This window comes from Hemicordylus capensis, chromosome 2, assembly GCF_027244095.1.
Source record: "Hemicordylus capensis ecotype Gifberg chromosome 2, rHemCap1.1.pri, whole genome shotgun sequence".
NCBI classification, from domain to species: domain Eukaryota; kingdom Metazoa; phylum Chordata; class Lepidosauria; order Squamata; family Cordylidae; genus Hemicordylus; species Hemicordylus capensis.
Genome location: NC_069658.1, coordinates 191,711,036 through 191,726,551, shown reverse-complemented (window position 1 = coordinate 191,726,551; position 15,516 = coordinate 191,711,036). Strand labels below are relative to the sequence as shown.

The 15,516-nt window shown below is 47.6% G+C and overlaps 1 long non-coding RNA gene across 2 annotated transcripts; it reads right to left on the bottom strand.

The window, feature by feature from the left end:
- Positions 1-412: 412 nt before the first annotated feature.
- Positions 413-15,137, bottom strand: LOC128347093 (uncharacterized). Of its 2 annotated transcripts, none has more exons than XR_008317389.1 (3): positions 15,060-15,137; positions 5,845-6,050; positions 413-984 (listed from the first exon to the last, which is right to left on the bottom strand). It is a non-coding gene; the product is annotated as an uncharacterized LOC128347093 (long non-coding RNA). The 2 variants fall into 2 exon arrangements; XR_008317388.1 differs by lacking the exon at positions 413-984 and adding an exon at positions 1,365-1,522.
- Between the last annotated feature and the right edge of the window lie 379 nt (positions 15,138-15,516).

The following is a 15,516-nucleotide window of genomic DNA, read 5'->3' as shown; positions in this document are numbered from 1 at the left end:
TTTGTGTGTGTGTGTTAGTGCATGCATGTGCAGTGTTTCACTAATGCTCACATATGCTGGGCGTAGCAAACGATGGGAAAAATAAGACAAGTTATTCTTGTAAGAACAAATCTGCCTATTTTTCTTTTACTATCCCTACAACTGGAATAAATTTGGTCCCAATCAGGGAGTTAACAAGTTAGTCCACTTGTGTCTCAAATGTTCATGAGTCCATCACCTTGAACTGGGGTGGATGACATCATCACAAATTATGTGTTTGATGAGTCCCTATGTGTCCTTACGACTGTACCAAATTTCATCCAAATCAGTTCCCACTTGCACCTCAAACATTCATATATCCACCATCTTGAATCAGAGTGGATGACATCATTACAGACTATGCCCTTGAGCTGTCCCTACGTGTCCCTACACCTGTGGCAAATTTGGTTCAAATCGGTAAGGCGATTCAAAACTTGCACCTCCAATATTTGTGCGGCCATCATCTTGAATCAGGATGGATGACATCATCACAAACTATGCCACTGAGGTGTCCCTATGTAAAGCTGTAGCAAATTTGGTTCAAATCATTTAGGCAGTTCACAAGTTACCCCACTTGGAAGACTCATCTCTCAAAGGTTATTAGCCAGGATTGCTAAGTAGAACCCCCAAGTTAAGAGGCAGTATACCTCTGAATGGCAGATGCTGAGAACAAACAACAGGCTGTTGATGCATCTGGTTGGCTATTGTTGGGAAAGATGCAGGACTAGATGAACCTTTGCTCTGATTCAGCAAAACAATTGTCTTAATGCTAGATCATGCCACCCACAGCATGTATGTGCATGCACACACACACACACCAATTTTCTCAAAGCTGCACACTGACATTTTGTAAAATCATATTATGACCAAGGCAGTTCTCCTCCTAACCTGTCCCCCTCCAGCATTATTTTCTGGCGTTAAAACAGGACGAGCCTTCATTTTCCATTCCTTATTAATTTTCCAGACCTGTGCATGGGTGACAGAAATTGATTGCATTTGGTGGGGGGGAAAGGTGCCTTTTAAGAAGCTGCTAGGGCATAGAAAAGAGCAGCGCAGAAGACTGGAGGCAGGGAGGGGGCAAACCAATAAGCAGAGACAACCACCACAATTGAAGTCAAAGTGTGAAATTCGTTATCTCGCTCTCTGTAATGTGTGCTTTTTATTGTAGCTTTAAAAATAACAATACAAGCAATAAGAGAAGGGAAAGAAAGTCATAGCTTAACATGCACCAGAAAGTTCTTAAAATGTATATTTCAATAGAAATAATTATTGATGTGGCAAAATTACACTTAAAGCATCATTATTTATTTACTTGTTCATTGCATATATTGAACACTTGTAGAAATCTTCGAGCAAGTTGATATCCTTGCCCTATGTCAGGAGCAACCAAGAAAGCGGAAGCTTGTGGGTGGGGGTGATTTTCATGTCTGCAGCACTGCGAAGTCGATCACAATCCGCATCAAGATATTTAGCCTTACAGTCAGGATGTAGGCCATTCATACTCCTTTATTTAATAAAAGACAGAGGTGGGGAGCGGGGACTGCCTATAGGCCACCCAGTGACATTCATGGCAGAGTAAGAATATCAGCCCAGAGCCCTCATTCTATCCACCAGTTCTCACTGATTTGTGATGGAGGGACAAATCGGAAAATGGGAGGGATCAATCCTTAAAAGGAAGTATAAAAGGGGAAGAGTGCAAAGTGGGGAGGTAACAAGAAGTGGATCAAGGAAGGGGTATGTGTTCTGGGTAAGGTACCTAGGCCACATTCACATGTACCCTACAACCGCAGTTAAGCCTGACCCGAGTTAAAATTCCTAACTCCAATTTGCGCCGCAGATGTACAGCAAACCGCCGTTAGCCTAACTGGAGTTGAAAGAGAGGGGAGCCCCTCCCTGCCGCTTGGCCTCCCAGCCTGATCCCAGCCAGCTCCGTGGCCAGACTGTAGGCAAAGTGTCACCGCAACAGCTGCTTGACCGCAACTGGCTACAATTTCCAGTGGGGTGTGCTGAGCGCAGTCGTGCATTTTCAGAGTGCTCCACCCGCCCTCAGCAGGGGAAGCACATTGAAAGCTCTTTAAATGCCATGCAGTGCCAGCACTGCTTGTTCTAGCCATCGCACTGCTGCCTCCTCAATGGCCCTGCACCCCGGAAGCACCACACAAACTCCAGTTGCAGGGGCAGGGGGATCCTGCTTCCAGTACTGGAGAGGAGGGGAAATCCACTATCACTGGGATGGGATATGCAGATGGGGGAGGGCAAAGGATGCTGGGGTTGGGGAGGAGTCCTGCCCCACCATGATCAGGGAAGATGTTGCGAGGAAACCCCAGCAGAACACTGCAGCCACACCCATCAAAAAGCTGCTGCAAGCAGCTTGCCGCCCAGTAGGCTCACACTCTCATGAACGGGCCAGTCTATTGGGGATATGCCTGGTCCATGCAGGGGTTATCCCCACCTGCGGACTGCAAGTTCACGAGCTGAGCTGCTCACTTAACCACCAGGGAATCCAAGGCGGGGCCCCAACTAGCTTTGTTGAAAAAGAGGGGGGACCCTTCCCCCAAATTCCTCTGCAACCTTGTAGGTACCCCAGACCCCATGTGCCATAGGCAGCCCACACGCATGGCCGTGGGGTGTGGGCCATGGGCCAATGGGAAATTACATTCACTCAAGTTTTTAAAATCCCGGTTCTGATCCATCTGTGTGCCATATGCAGATACATGGGAACTGGGGGATGGAGCTCTTGTGAGGGAGGTGTTGGGTGGAGAAGGGGATGGATTGTCCTCTTGAATCAGTTCCACTGTTTCCAGGCAATACTCTCCTCTCCACATTAATGGTCCATCTCATGAGCTGTCTGGGGGTGTCCCCATGGCCTGTCACTCTCATGCCCAGCCACTGAGCCCTGGGTTGGGTGGCTGGATCCCTGAAAAAGGATCTCAGTTGACCCAAGACTGTCCTCAGTGATCGGCCCTGGTCATGAGCAAGCCTCTGGAGGCATGAACCCCCCAAAGGAGAAGGGTCTCAGCCCTGGTTCCCCAACCTTTCTGTGAAAGAATAGAACTTGTCTGCTCGTGGATCCTTTGGGGGGGGCTGCCTTTCATGACCCTTATTATGAGCAAGCCGCTCAGGAAAGAACCCTCAAAAGGAAAAGGGGCTGGGCCCCTCTTCCCCAACCTTTCAGTGAAAAGAATAGAACTTGGCTGCTCAGGAATCCGTTCTGGGGGGCAGCATTTCAAATCCTGCCCATAGCACCCACACACAAACCATTTGCACGGACAGTACGGGCAATGGGTTGTGGAGCAGACCCTTCCAGCCATTCGAAATTCCCTGGTCAGGATTGGCATTATGGCATATGTAGATTAGGGGTGTGCACAGAACCGCAGAGCTGTGGTCTGGCACTGGAGTGGGGGGTTCCATTAAGGGCGGGGGGGCTTTACTTACCCCTCCCGCGTTTTCCCAACTCCGGTGCCGTAGTTAGTGTAAAAATCTGGCGGCAGGATCCCTCCTTGCCGCCCGCTTCAATCTCCGATGGCTCCTCCTCCGTGGTAAACAATCGGGCAGCAGGATACCTCCCTGTCGCCCCCTTGAAGCCCCCTGCCATCCCCTTCAATCTCGCCCCAACCGCTCGCTCGCGGCAGGGAGATGTCCTCCCGCCCCCTTCCCTGCCGGGCTGCAAAAGTCTTTAAGAAGCCTTTTGCGCGCGCAAAAAGCAAAGAAGCAAGCAATTCGGAGATTGAAGCGGGTGGCAAGGAGGGATCCTGCTGCCGGATTTTTACACTAACTACGGCGCTGGAGTTGGGAAAACGTGGGAGGGGTAAGTAAAGCCCCCCCCCTTTAATGGAACCCCCCACCCTAACCCTTCCGAATCCGAACTTCCCCATGTCCGGACCGGTCTGGAGGCCAGTAGAATGGCCTCCAAACCGGTCCGTGCACATCCCTAATATAGATCTTCAGGAGCAGTGATTACTGGGAGTAGAGATCCCCAATTTCCAGCTTCTCTAGGATGGCTGCGTCGCCCACGGGAGCCGCAAGTGCCAGAAGAATGGAGCAGCCACGTCTTTGGGTGGGTCTATGCAACCACCACTATGATTGGGGTTTGGAAATGGGCGCTTAACCACGGTTATGGCCAAGTCTGCATTCGGGCGTACCTCTTCGGCGGCAAAACCTCAGTGGTCAGTGGTGAAGCTTAGAGAAAACTTCAGATTCTAACTGACGTTTGGTGGGACAAACTGGAGTTAACTATAGACCCTTAACCGTGGTTTTGTGTGTCCGGGCATACTACAGTTACAACCTCTGGCAGCTTTAACTGCAATTAAATTGTAGGTGTGAACCGGCCCTTATGGTTTGGAAATGAGGGGATTGGAGGGCAGGGTTGCTTATGTGTGTGACTGCACTGTGGAGTGCCAAAATTGTGGCTGACATCCAGAGCAGCTGAGTGCTTGCAGCAGGATGTTTGGCTAGTGCAAAAGCTGTTGTGCTAACCATTTGTGCGAAGATGGGAGCTTGTGCTCCAGATTACTGTTGCACTGCCACAACATGCTTCCGGTTGCACAACAGTTTTGTGACTGTGGGGCACACCTCGTTTATTTTAATGGGAACTTTTGCACAAGAGCACTATTGTGGAATTGGATAAATCCCCATTTTTAGTGGAATTAAGCTGTCTTTTGGCACTGCTGCACACCTGCGCATTCCACAAGTGCCCTATTGCTCTGGATGTGAACCAACATGGGAGAAGTGATACAAACACAACATATATGTGTGTGACTCTGGAGTCATGGGCCACTATAAATTATGTTTCACTTAATGAACCTTTTTGAGTCCCACCTCCCTAAGTGCCAGGAAGGGCATTGAAATTGAGCTGAAGCATGGTTCATAAATCATGGTTCGTTTACTATTGAAATGGGAAGAGAAGTTGTGGAATCATATTGATATAATGTCAATTGGAAATATATTGTATTAATGGTGGGCTGTTGGGCCCATTTGCTTAGCTGGGGGTAGGGGAGGAGGGCAGAGACAGGAAAATGATTTGTTTTTCCAAATATTTTGAAATCATTTGAAAAGAGGGATCAACACTTTCTTCCTTTAAATGTTTGCTTTTCTGCTCCACTGCTTAATTGCACTCCACAAAAGGTGTGTGTGTGTGTGTGTGTGTGTGTGTGTGTGTGTGTGTGTGTGTGTGTGTAAGACTCTATTAATCAAAAGAAGACGGAATTTCACCCATGGAACAGGTAGCACTTCAGAGAATGCTACTCTGGGGGTCTTGACCTTCAGTATGCTACCTAGCAGCTGAAATTTGGCTTCTAGGACCTCCCTTATGCATTTCCTAACATTGTTGGTGCCTATATGCACCACAAAGGCTGACTCCTCCCCAGCACTGCCTAACAGCCTATCTAGATACTGCATGACGTCCACAACCTTTGTACCAGGGAGGCAAGTCGCCATGCAGTCTACATGTGGGTCACAAACCCATCTCTCTATGCCCCTCACAATTGAATCATTCACTACTAGGAGGCCCCCACTCCCTGGAAGAGTACCCACTGTGCAAGCGGATATAGCTGCATCACCTGAGGAAGGGGTCCCTTCTAAGGGAGCATTCCCCTCTTCCTCAGGCTGATGTCCTCCTTCCATTCTCCATGACAGCAGAGGACATGTCAGCCTGGAAATGGGATGCCATAAAATGCTATAAAAACAACATTTAAACCCTTAAGATTAGTTGAACAGTAAAAACCATAAAACACCAAAAACAAAATACAACAACCATAGAAAAGACAAACAGAAGCAGGAGAGCTGTACTTTTAGTTTTGAAAATTACAAAAGTGGGGTAGTACTCACCTTCTCCTTGTGCTGGGTGTCTCCTTTGTGATAAAGGGGGACTACTTGTGTACCTCCACACACACTTCCCCACGAAATACTACACAAAACTCCTTTGATATCTGTTAGCAAATTTCTGGTCACAAAGCTCCAGGTAAAAAAGTTCCCCTAGTCTGAGCCTTCTCTTCTCAAGAGCTGCTTCCAGACTGAGCCGCCTGTCTTCCTTCCTTTTCAGAGAAAGACAAAATACAGTCCAGTAAAAATGAGGGTGTGGGCCCAAAGGATCCATCCAAAATGAAGCAGCAACAGACACAGTGGACCTACTTCACCATATAACATATTCTTCCCTGTCTCCCAGCAATTGAAAGATTGGTTATTTAACATTTTTTAAATGAGGAAATTGGTAGTCTGCACAGAACAATATCAGAAATGCATATATTGTATATATGCATAAATGCATATATTACTCAGAAATAAGTCCGATTATGTTCACTGAGGCTTACTCCCAAGAAAGTTTGTAGCCAAGGATTGCAGCCAAGTCATTAAAAGGGAAGGTTCCACCAGGAGGAAACTATTTCAGGAAATTATTAACAAGCAGCAGTAGTAGCCCAAAATATCAGACTGCATCAAATATTTGTTTCCTTTTCTTGTTTACTCCATTCCAAGATCCAAAGGAGTCAAGATTTGGCAGAAGGGGCAGAAGATACTTGCAAGTGCAATTCACCAGAAGTTCATGACAACAGAATTGAAATAATAATGCATTGTTTTTTAAAATGCCAGACTCAGTAGGGAAATGGAAGAGTGAGAAAGACATGGGAGATACGACCCCAACAGTATTCTGACCCACATTGCGGGAATAAAATAGTGACAAGAGTACCAAAAAGAAACTCCCAAGAACTGCTGCATGTGGAAGCTCTGTTTCTCTTCCACATGTGGTTCAGTGTGGACACACAGGGAAGTTACCATAAAGTCCTCCACCTGGAAGAGACCAAGGTTCAAAGGCCTATGACCGCATATGTATTCTAGTCTTATTAAAATGCTAAGACATGCATTGTTTTTTATGTACCATAATAATCTCAAATAACAGTTGGTGTTCTAGAGGAGGAAGCCTATGTGGTTTGAAATGTTCCAGGGTTAGGAACATAGGAAGCTGCCTTATACCGAGTCAGACCATTAGTCCACCTAGCTTACTATTAGCAACACAGACTGGCAGTGAGTTATCTAAGGTTGCAGGAAGGAGTCTCTCTCATCCCTATCGTGTAGAGATGTGCCCGAAACGTTTTGGAGGCCATTGTAAAGGCCTCCGAAATGTTTCGGTGCTGGGGCGCAATTCAGTGCTTCGGCACCGGCGTGGGTAGCACTTTAAGGGTGGGGGAGAGTGTACTCACCCACCCACCCCGCCGCGTTTCCCCTGCCGGCGCTCTTCAAAGTCCAAGCCCCTCAGGGCGGCAGCGTTCCTCCCTGCCACCCCGTTCCCCCCGTCGGCCGGAAGTGGCCGGAAGTGGCGAGCGCGCGTGAGCCCGTCGTGCGCGTGCCCGCCCATCTGCCATGCACGCGCACAATGGGCACATGCGTGCTTGCAACTTTCGGCCACTTCCGGCCGACGGGGGGAACGGGGCAGCAGGGAGGAACGCTGCCGCCATGAGGGGCTTGGACTTTGAAGAGCACCAGCAGGGGAAACGCAGCGGGGGGGCTGAGTACACTCTCCGCTGCCCTTAAAGTGCTACCCCCGCCAGTGCCGAAGAGTCTTCGGGCACATCCCTATTATCGTGGAGATGCCAAGGAAGGAACTTGGAACCTTCTGCATGCAAGTATTCAGATGTTCTTCCCAGAATGGCCTCATCATCTCACTGTGCTCACATGTACTACTACTACTACTACTATCACTAATAATAATAATAATAATAATAATATACCATTCTTCAAAAAAATTCCCAAAGTGGTTTACATAGAAAAATAAATAATACATAAATAAGATGGTGCCCTGTCCCCAAAGGGCTCATGGTCTAAAAAGAAACGTAAGGTAGACTCCAGCAACAGCCACTGGAGGGATGCTGTACTGTGGCTGGATAGGGCCAGTTGCTCTCCCCCTGCTAAATATAAGAGAATCACCACCTGAAAAGGTGTCTCTTTGCTCAGTTAGCAGGGGCTGTAGTCTCCCATTCAAATGGAAATGAAGTCTCCCATTCAAATGCAAACAGGGTGAACCCTGCCTGCTTAGCAAGGGGGACAATTCATGTTTGCTACCATAAGACCAACCCCTGCTCCCCTGATGCTCCTGCTTAGGAGTTTGGAGGTTGCATGATGAAGGGAAGGGAAGAAGTTGAGGGTTTGCTTTGCTGGATATGAACCTGTGGGTATGGGGAGCAGCAGGGCTGGGAGGGATTAGCTAGAAGCAGGCTAGGGGTAAGTTGACAGGTTCTTTCTTTTCAGAGTTGCTTTTAACAACTGCTGGCCAGGTGGAAATTCAATGGATGATACCTTTCCTACCACAGACGCACTGATATGGGTCTTCATTTATTTGATTTCTGTCTGTCATGCAGCTGTGGAAAATGCAGCAGTCCTATCGCCAGTTGTTGTTTTGTTTTAAAGTTGGCACTTTTGAAGAAAATCTTTTTACCGGCTTCTGCCCTGTAGCTTTGACAGCAGCTTGCTGTGCTGACATTGGCCAGTGATCGTGCTTAACTCAGTGCCTTGAAAGGCTTCACCTGCGGATTCCTGCATACCAAGCTGCGGAGAAGGCAAAGAAGCCGTCTGGGTCGGTTATGTGTGCTCCTGATCACTTGGCAGCCTTGGTGGTGGGCGGGGAGCGGGCGGCGTGCTGGTGCGTCTTCCCTCACCTGTGGGTGAAAATTGCGCTTTCGCAGTCATCTCCGTTTTCCTCCCCCGCAGGTGGCCTCCCCAAGAAGGGAGTTTAATTTTCTGGCAGGGATGCTGCGTGGGCTAGAACAGGCGCGGGAGGGAGAGACCATCTACCGCTGCTTCATTGGAAAGGGGAGAGTCTTCGCCCCCGCCAGGGTCGGCCGCTCTGTTTCCTCTGTCACTTCCTACGCAGGCTTCTGTCCAGGGAACGACATCTGCATTGTGACGGCTTGGCTGCTTCCGCGCCCTCCCTCCCCTCCTTCATGGCACAGAACTCTCGGGACTCGGGAGCTCTTCCCCTCCCTTTCTGAATGTGCCCGTGAGAAGGCAGAAAGAGGCAAACGATGCTTTCAAAAAGACACCCCATCCACCCCCACACTTCTGGGCATTTTTCAACCCCGGCAGGACTTTAGGTTTACTCTTCAGCTAGCAACTCCTCATCATAACATGCCCACTACATTGCCCTTCAGGAGTAAGCGGAAAGATTTCAGCACCTTGGACAGAGCTCTGGGTTCTGCATTAGGGGCGCCCCTGAGTTGCCTCATCATAGCACTGCTGCTGTGCTCGAATGTACGAACTAATACAGCCATTTGGAGGCGGTGTAGAGACCGAGGTGACTTTTTATCTACTCCAGGTAGAGTTCGGGTTCCTGTCCATAGATATGTTTCCAAATCGGACATTTACACAATCAAGTTTCGCAGAAGGATGGTGTGGGGGTTAGAACATTTTAGCTAGGACCTGAAAGACTCAGATTCAACTCCCTGATCAGCCATATGGCTCTCTGGGCACACTTGGACAAGTCACTATCCATCTGCCTAACCCACCTCACTGGATTGTTTTGAAGGTAAAATAGTTGAGGGGGTGGGGGGCAGAAGAAGACTCATGCACACGGCTCTCAGCCCCTTGGTGGAAGAGTGGGATAAAATGGTAATAAATAAATAATAGTCATGATGGGAAATCTCTGGGTACAGAAACAGTATAGGGAGCAGTGTTCCCTCTAAGGCATGTGCACGTGCACATTCTCACAAGTTTTTTGATGTCTGCTCAGTTAATTTTAGATCCCGCTCAGGTTGAATCAGGAAGGCCCCTCTCTGAATGCATGTGCGCACACACTGCCTTGATACTGCCACCCAGAACAAAACTCATTCCGCACTCAGATGAAAAAACTTAGAGAGAAAACTGATAAGGATGTGCAAACAGGTTTGACATCAAACATGTTCAACATTAAACCTGTTCAATTCAACCATTCGGGGTCGAACCCAAACATCCCCTGTTCGGTCCAAGCCCTGACCAAATACCCCCGACCATTGGGGGGGGGTTCACAATTATTTTATTTTATTTAAAAAAATTACTCTCCCTCCCACAGCCTCATGCTCCACACCCCACAGTCTCACACACGCATCTCCTGCCTCCAGAGCACTGCCACCCCCCACTTGCCTCTCCGCTTCCACCTGCCTGCTTCCCATCCCTTCCCCCTTCTGCCCCTTATCTTCCTGCTTCCAGCTGGGGTGGGAAGTGCATGCCATGGGGAGAGGGCCACATGCTGGGGGTGGGGGCTGAACGCAACTTGGCTAGCACACAATGGCTAGCACACAACTTCGTGATCATGTATGGTCCATGAGTTGCATCATTACATCCTTGATGGCATTGTAATGGATCCTAGGACATGGTGCAGAACCATTATTATCAGTGGGCACCATCTAGACAAAATTAGTCACGATTTTGATCACTCATTGAAATGGGTGGAACTCAGGCAAGCCATGACTAACTTGTCTCCTTGATTTCAATGGTGATTAACCATCACTTATTAATATGGATGCTGCCTATTATGATGATGATGATTCCACCTTTCTACAATAGAATTGTCTTTAGGTGGGCTAACTACTCAAAGCAATAGAACAGGAGAAACATTACAGCTGTTTTCTTTACTAGCTGGGGACATTGATTCTTTTTTCAGCTCGATGATAGGTGTTTTGGGAAACATCAGAGCAGTTCCCATGATTAGCATTAGGATAGAAGCCCCCTACCCTAATTTGGGAGTTGCGGACACTTCGGTTTGCCAATTGTGTGTCAAGTAAAAACAAAGTCAGCGGTCAGGAGCTTGATCATGAGCTAAGCCCCAGCTGGGTAGGACGATTTTTCTTCCTACTTAGTTCTGAAACTGGGGATGGAATCTGGGCAGGGTGTGCTTGTCCTATCCAGCTGGGACTTCGCTCCTGATCAGGCTCCCAGCCTCTGACTTGGTTTAGAACTGACACACCATTGGCAAATGGGAGTGTGCCCAGCTCCCAATTTAGGGTAGGGGGCTTCTCCTACCCTAATGTCAAACTTGCCTATTGTATCTCAAGGCATGCTGCTGCATTCATCCAGGGGTCCTTGCAATATACAAGTCATTTCTACACACACCGCACTCATCATAACCCTAACCACTGGCATTTCCTAGGAAATATAGAATGCTCTGTGCTTTAGCACCATATTACCACTGCAGTGCAAGTTGTGCAGTGAAAGCAAACACTTCTCAAGTTGGGCAGCAAATTGTGATGAACTGTTCTTGTTGAGCAGTGGTGTAGTTGAGCAGTACTACACTACTAAAGTTTGGTCTAGCTGACCGAAACAGTGACCATGTGTCAGGAACAGGAAACAAACAATGCCCAAACATGGCTTTGTTCATTTTGAGGAATGTCCAGATTTCATTTCCACCTTTTGTTTTATGAAGTTGGATGCTGAGAAAGGCAATTGCTGTTTACTTGTTTTCCCCGGGTCTGCTTTCCACAAAATCACTGATGCTTCCCATTTACTAAGGGGATATCACTCCCCTCTCCTTCCCTGCCTTTTCTACACGTTAATGGATTGCTTTCTTTCTCTGCATGCGCCCCCCCCACACACACACAATAGCTTGAATGGCAGTCCTTCTGCTTCCCAGCCAAGATGTCCATTTAGGAGCTGTTTCCTGGGAGCTTGCAGATGGATAAAGCTTTAGGGAAGGCAAGGTGGGAGCCTTTCCCAAGCTAGATAGAAATTGGTCCATCCATAGCAACTCCTTTATTAATACCAGCTCTTCCTTGGGCTGACTGAGGTCTGGCTCCTCCTAAAGGGATAAATGAAACACTATAAATCAGCACAGTCAAAAAGCTGCGCCTGTTCCCAGGGAAACCAGATGCCTCCAGATACTTGTTTAGCAATTAGGGTCCGACTCAAGCTCCCGGCTCAGTAACTGTGGCGTCAAACGCAGTTGTGGAGATGAATATTAAGTTGGTCCCAGTGGCTGCCGCTGCTTCTCTCCTTCAGTAAACGGTGATGTTGATCCATCTGAGGTGTTTGTGCATGGCGGTGGGCAGGGTTGTGGGGAAAGGATGGTATTTGCATTATGGCAGCACAAGGAATTGCAAATGCAGAGAGGAATATGAGGTCAGGGGCCTGCTACTGCTAGGGGAAGGGAACTGGAGAACCAGTGTGGTATAGTAGTTAGAGTATTAGACTAGGACTGGGGGACCTGAGTTCAAGTCCCCATTCAACTATGAAACCCCATTCAGCTATGATAATGGGCGAGCCACTTCCCTCTCAGCCGAACTCACCTCACAGGGTTATTGTGGGGATAAACATGACCATGTACTGGGCTCCTTGAAGGAAAAGCAGGATAGACATGTAGTAAATAAATAAATCACCTTTAGCTACATCAACACCTTCTCTCTGGAGCTCACAAGTGCTCAGCCTGTAAGCAAATATAATAGCCAACATGATGCACCGTTCTAACACCTACATTAGAGCTTGGAGCACCAGTGCTGCAGGCCCTGAAGCAGCAACTGTAGAGAATAGGGATATGCATAAAACCAGTTTGCCCAGTTCAGTACAAATTTGAACTGGGTTCGAACCAGGAGGGGGTGGTTCGGTTTTGGTTTTGCTCGAACCCCCCCCCCTGGTTCGGTTTGAATTTGAACCGTTTCAAACCGGTTTGAACTGGTTTGAATCAGTTCAAACCTCCAAAAGTGGGTGGGGTGGTATCTGGCACCCATGGGTACCTGCCACCCAAACCCCAAAGCAATCGGACACTTGTATGATTTTTTATGATTTTTTGACATTTATTTTTATTTTTTTTCTCATAGGGTATAATGGGACTAGAACCAGCCCATTATTCCCTATTGTGGAGCACCCATGGCTGCCAACAACCACGCAAACCCTGAAGCATTTGAACACCCCTATGATTTTTTAATAAATATTTGAAATATTTTTAATTATTTTTCTCATAGGGTATAATGGGACCCAAACCAGCCCATATCCCCTATTGTGGCGCACCTAGGGGCACAAACGTGGGGTAGGTGGTAGGCACCCAGGGGTTCCTACCACTCACAAAACCCCAAGGCAATCGGACACTTCTCTGATTATTGGTTAATTTTAAAACTATTTTTGAATTCCTCATAGGGAATAATGAGGATTGCAGCAAATGTATAGCTTCACGTTGGGGGGAAAGGGGTGTCCTAGAGTGGAGTGTGGTGGGTGGTAGTTCCCAAGGGGGGCAAGGAAGGTATCAGAATTATTTGAAAAGAACTGGGCGAAAGGCTGATTTTTAAGTGATTTTTGAAGTTTACATGTCTTTAAGGTTTTTCTCCATAAAGAAGCATGGAGGTGTCAGCAAATGTATAGCTTCACATCAAGGGCAAAGGGGTGGCGTAGAGCAGAGTGTGGTGGGTGGTAGTGCCCAAGGGGGGCAAGGAAGCTATCAGAATTATTTGAAAGGAATCGGGCAAAGGGCTGATTTTTAAGTGATTTTTGAAGTTTATGTGCCTTTAAGGTTAGCAATGTGCCTTTAAGGTTAGCAACCCATGGGACTGGTTAGCACCCTCTGTGCACTACACCACCACTCACTCTGGGCCACTCCAACACCCCACAAGTGGCTTTAAGGTTTTTCTCCATAGGGAAGAATGGAGGTTTCAGCAGCCCCATAACTGCACTTGGGGGGTGCTGGGGTGGCCTAGAGTGAGGATGCCAACCACCCATGGGTTAGCAACCCATGAGGTAGTGGGTTTTGTTGTTTCTGATGTGTTCTGAGTGCGGTTCATGGAATAATGGGCTGGTTCGAGTCCTATTATACCCTATGAGAAAAAATAAAAATAAACTTCAAAAATTCATTTAAAAATCATACAAATGTCCGATTGCTTTGGGGTTTAGGTAGTAGGTACCCATGGGTGCCAGCTACCACCCCATCCACTTTTGGAGGTTCAAACAGGTTTGAACAGGTTTGAGTCGAACTACCCCCAGTTTGGTTCGAATTCAAACCTGCAGCTTGAACCTGATGTCTGGTTCAGTTCGAATTTGAACCATAGAACCACCCTGGTTTGAATTCGAACCAGTCTGAGTTTGAAACGGTTTGCACATCCCTAGTAGAGAATCAGCAGTAGTGCTATCAGCATTACCGTATTTATACCCATTGTTGCTAATGGGGAAAACTGTAATGCCTCTGCTTCTCAACAGTGGTGCCACTGCTTCTGGGTCTGCAGCAGCAGCAAGTTCTAACAGAGACATTAGAACTGGGCATCATATCAGCCAATACGATCATTCTCATGACTAGCCACAGCAGAGTAGGAGCAGGAAAACCAGGGTAAAGAGTCTCATTTGGAGCCACAGGACTTGAGCCTACCCTGCTTCTCCAGAGCTGGGCTCCTCTTTTTTTCAACCTTGCCTTTAAGCAAGATAAAAAGGGCAAAGCCCCATCTTACCTCACAGCCCTGATCGTGTGCATGATCAGAGCTGTTTGCAGCAGCTCCCGACAGTTCATCTGGCTGACTACCATAGAGTGCTGCCTATAGAGCAGCCAGGAAGCTGGGAGCTGCTGCATGGACATAGGCAGTTTCTCTGATGCCTTTCTCCAATGGGCAGTTTCTCTGCTGCAATGCATTGTAGGACACTGGATCCTCCACCAGATCCTTTAGAGCATCACCACTGCACCAATCATGTAGGTGTGTGGTCCGGTGCAGTCCAGGTGAGCCCTTGCTCATGTGGATAAAGCCAGGTTGAGTCCTGCCTCCCCCACAACCCTCCCCAGACCCAGCTTTGTAGGTCATGAGAACAACGTACATGTGTGTGTAACTTCTTAGGAAGTAATTCCCCATGTAAGGTAGAATTAAGTTTTGGAATTCACTTCCTCAAATACATTGGTGGCCACTAGTTTAGAAGGTTTTAAAGAAAGACTAGATGAATAACCCAGATTAAGGTACAGAAGCAGTAGCTCTGAAGACCGATTGCTGGGCAGAGATAACAGAAGAAGGTCTTCACCTTCATAACCTGCTGCTGAATGGCTGTTTTGGCAAACAGAATTCTGGACCAGATAGTCTTTTGTTCTAATCCAGCAAAGCAAAGATTAAGATGGAACCAATTACCTGTGGAGGTGGTGGGTTTTCCTTTTCTGGAGTTCTTTAAGCAGGGACTGGACAACCACTCATTGGGGATGTTCTAGCTCTGGATTCCCTGCATTAAACAGAGGATCAGATTAGATGGTCTTCAAGTGAATTTCCAGCTCTTTGATTCCATGAACAGTTACTGTATTTGCTCAACATATAGTGGGATTTATACTACTGATATCAATACATTTGTCTACTGAGCTTGTCGTACTTCTTAGCGCTCCCCCGCCCGCCCCCGCCCCCCCCCCACACCTCTGAACATATACAGTTTATATTTTCTTTAAAATCCATATATTCATGTTTCTTTAAAGAAGAAGTGGCATGACAAAATATGGGAACAGTAAGGATATGGTTAAGTGATGGAGGGAAATAATGCAATGGAGTAGAGGAAAGAGTTTGGTGGCCCCACAGACACTGAGACAACCCTGTTTGAACC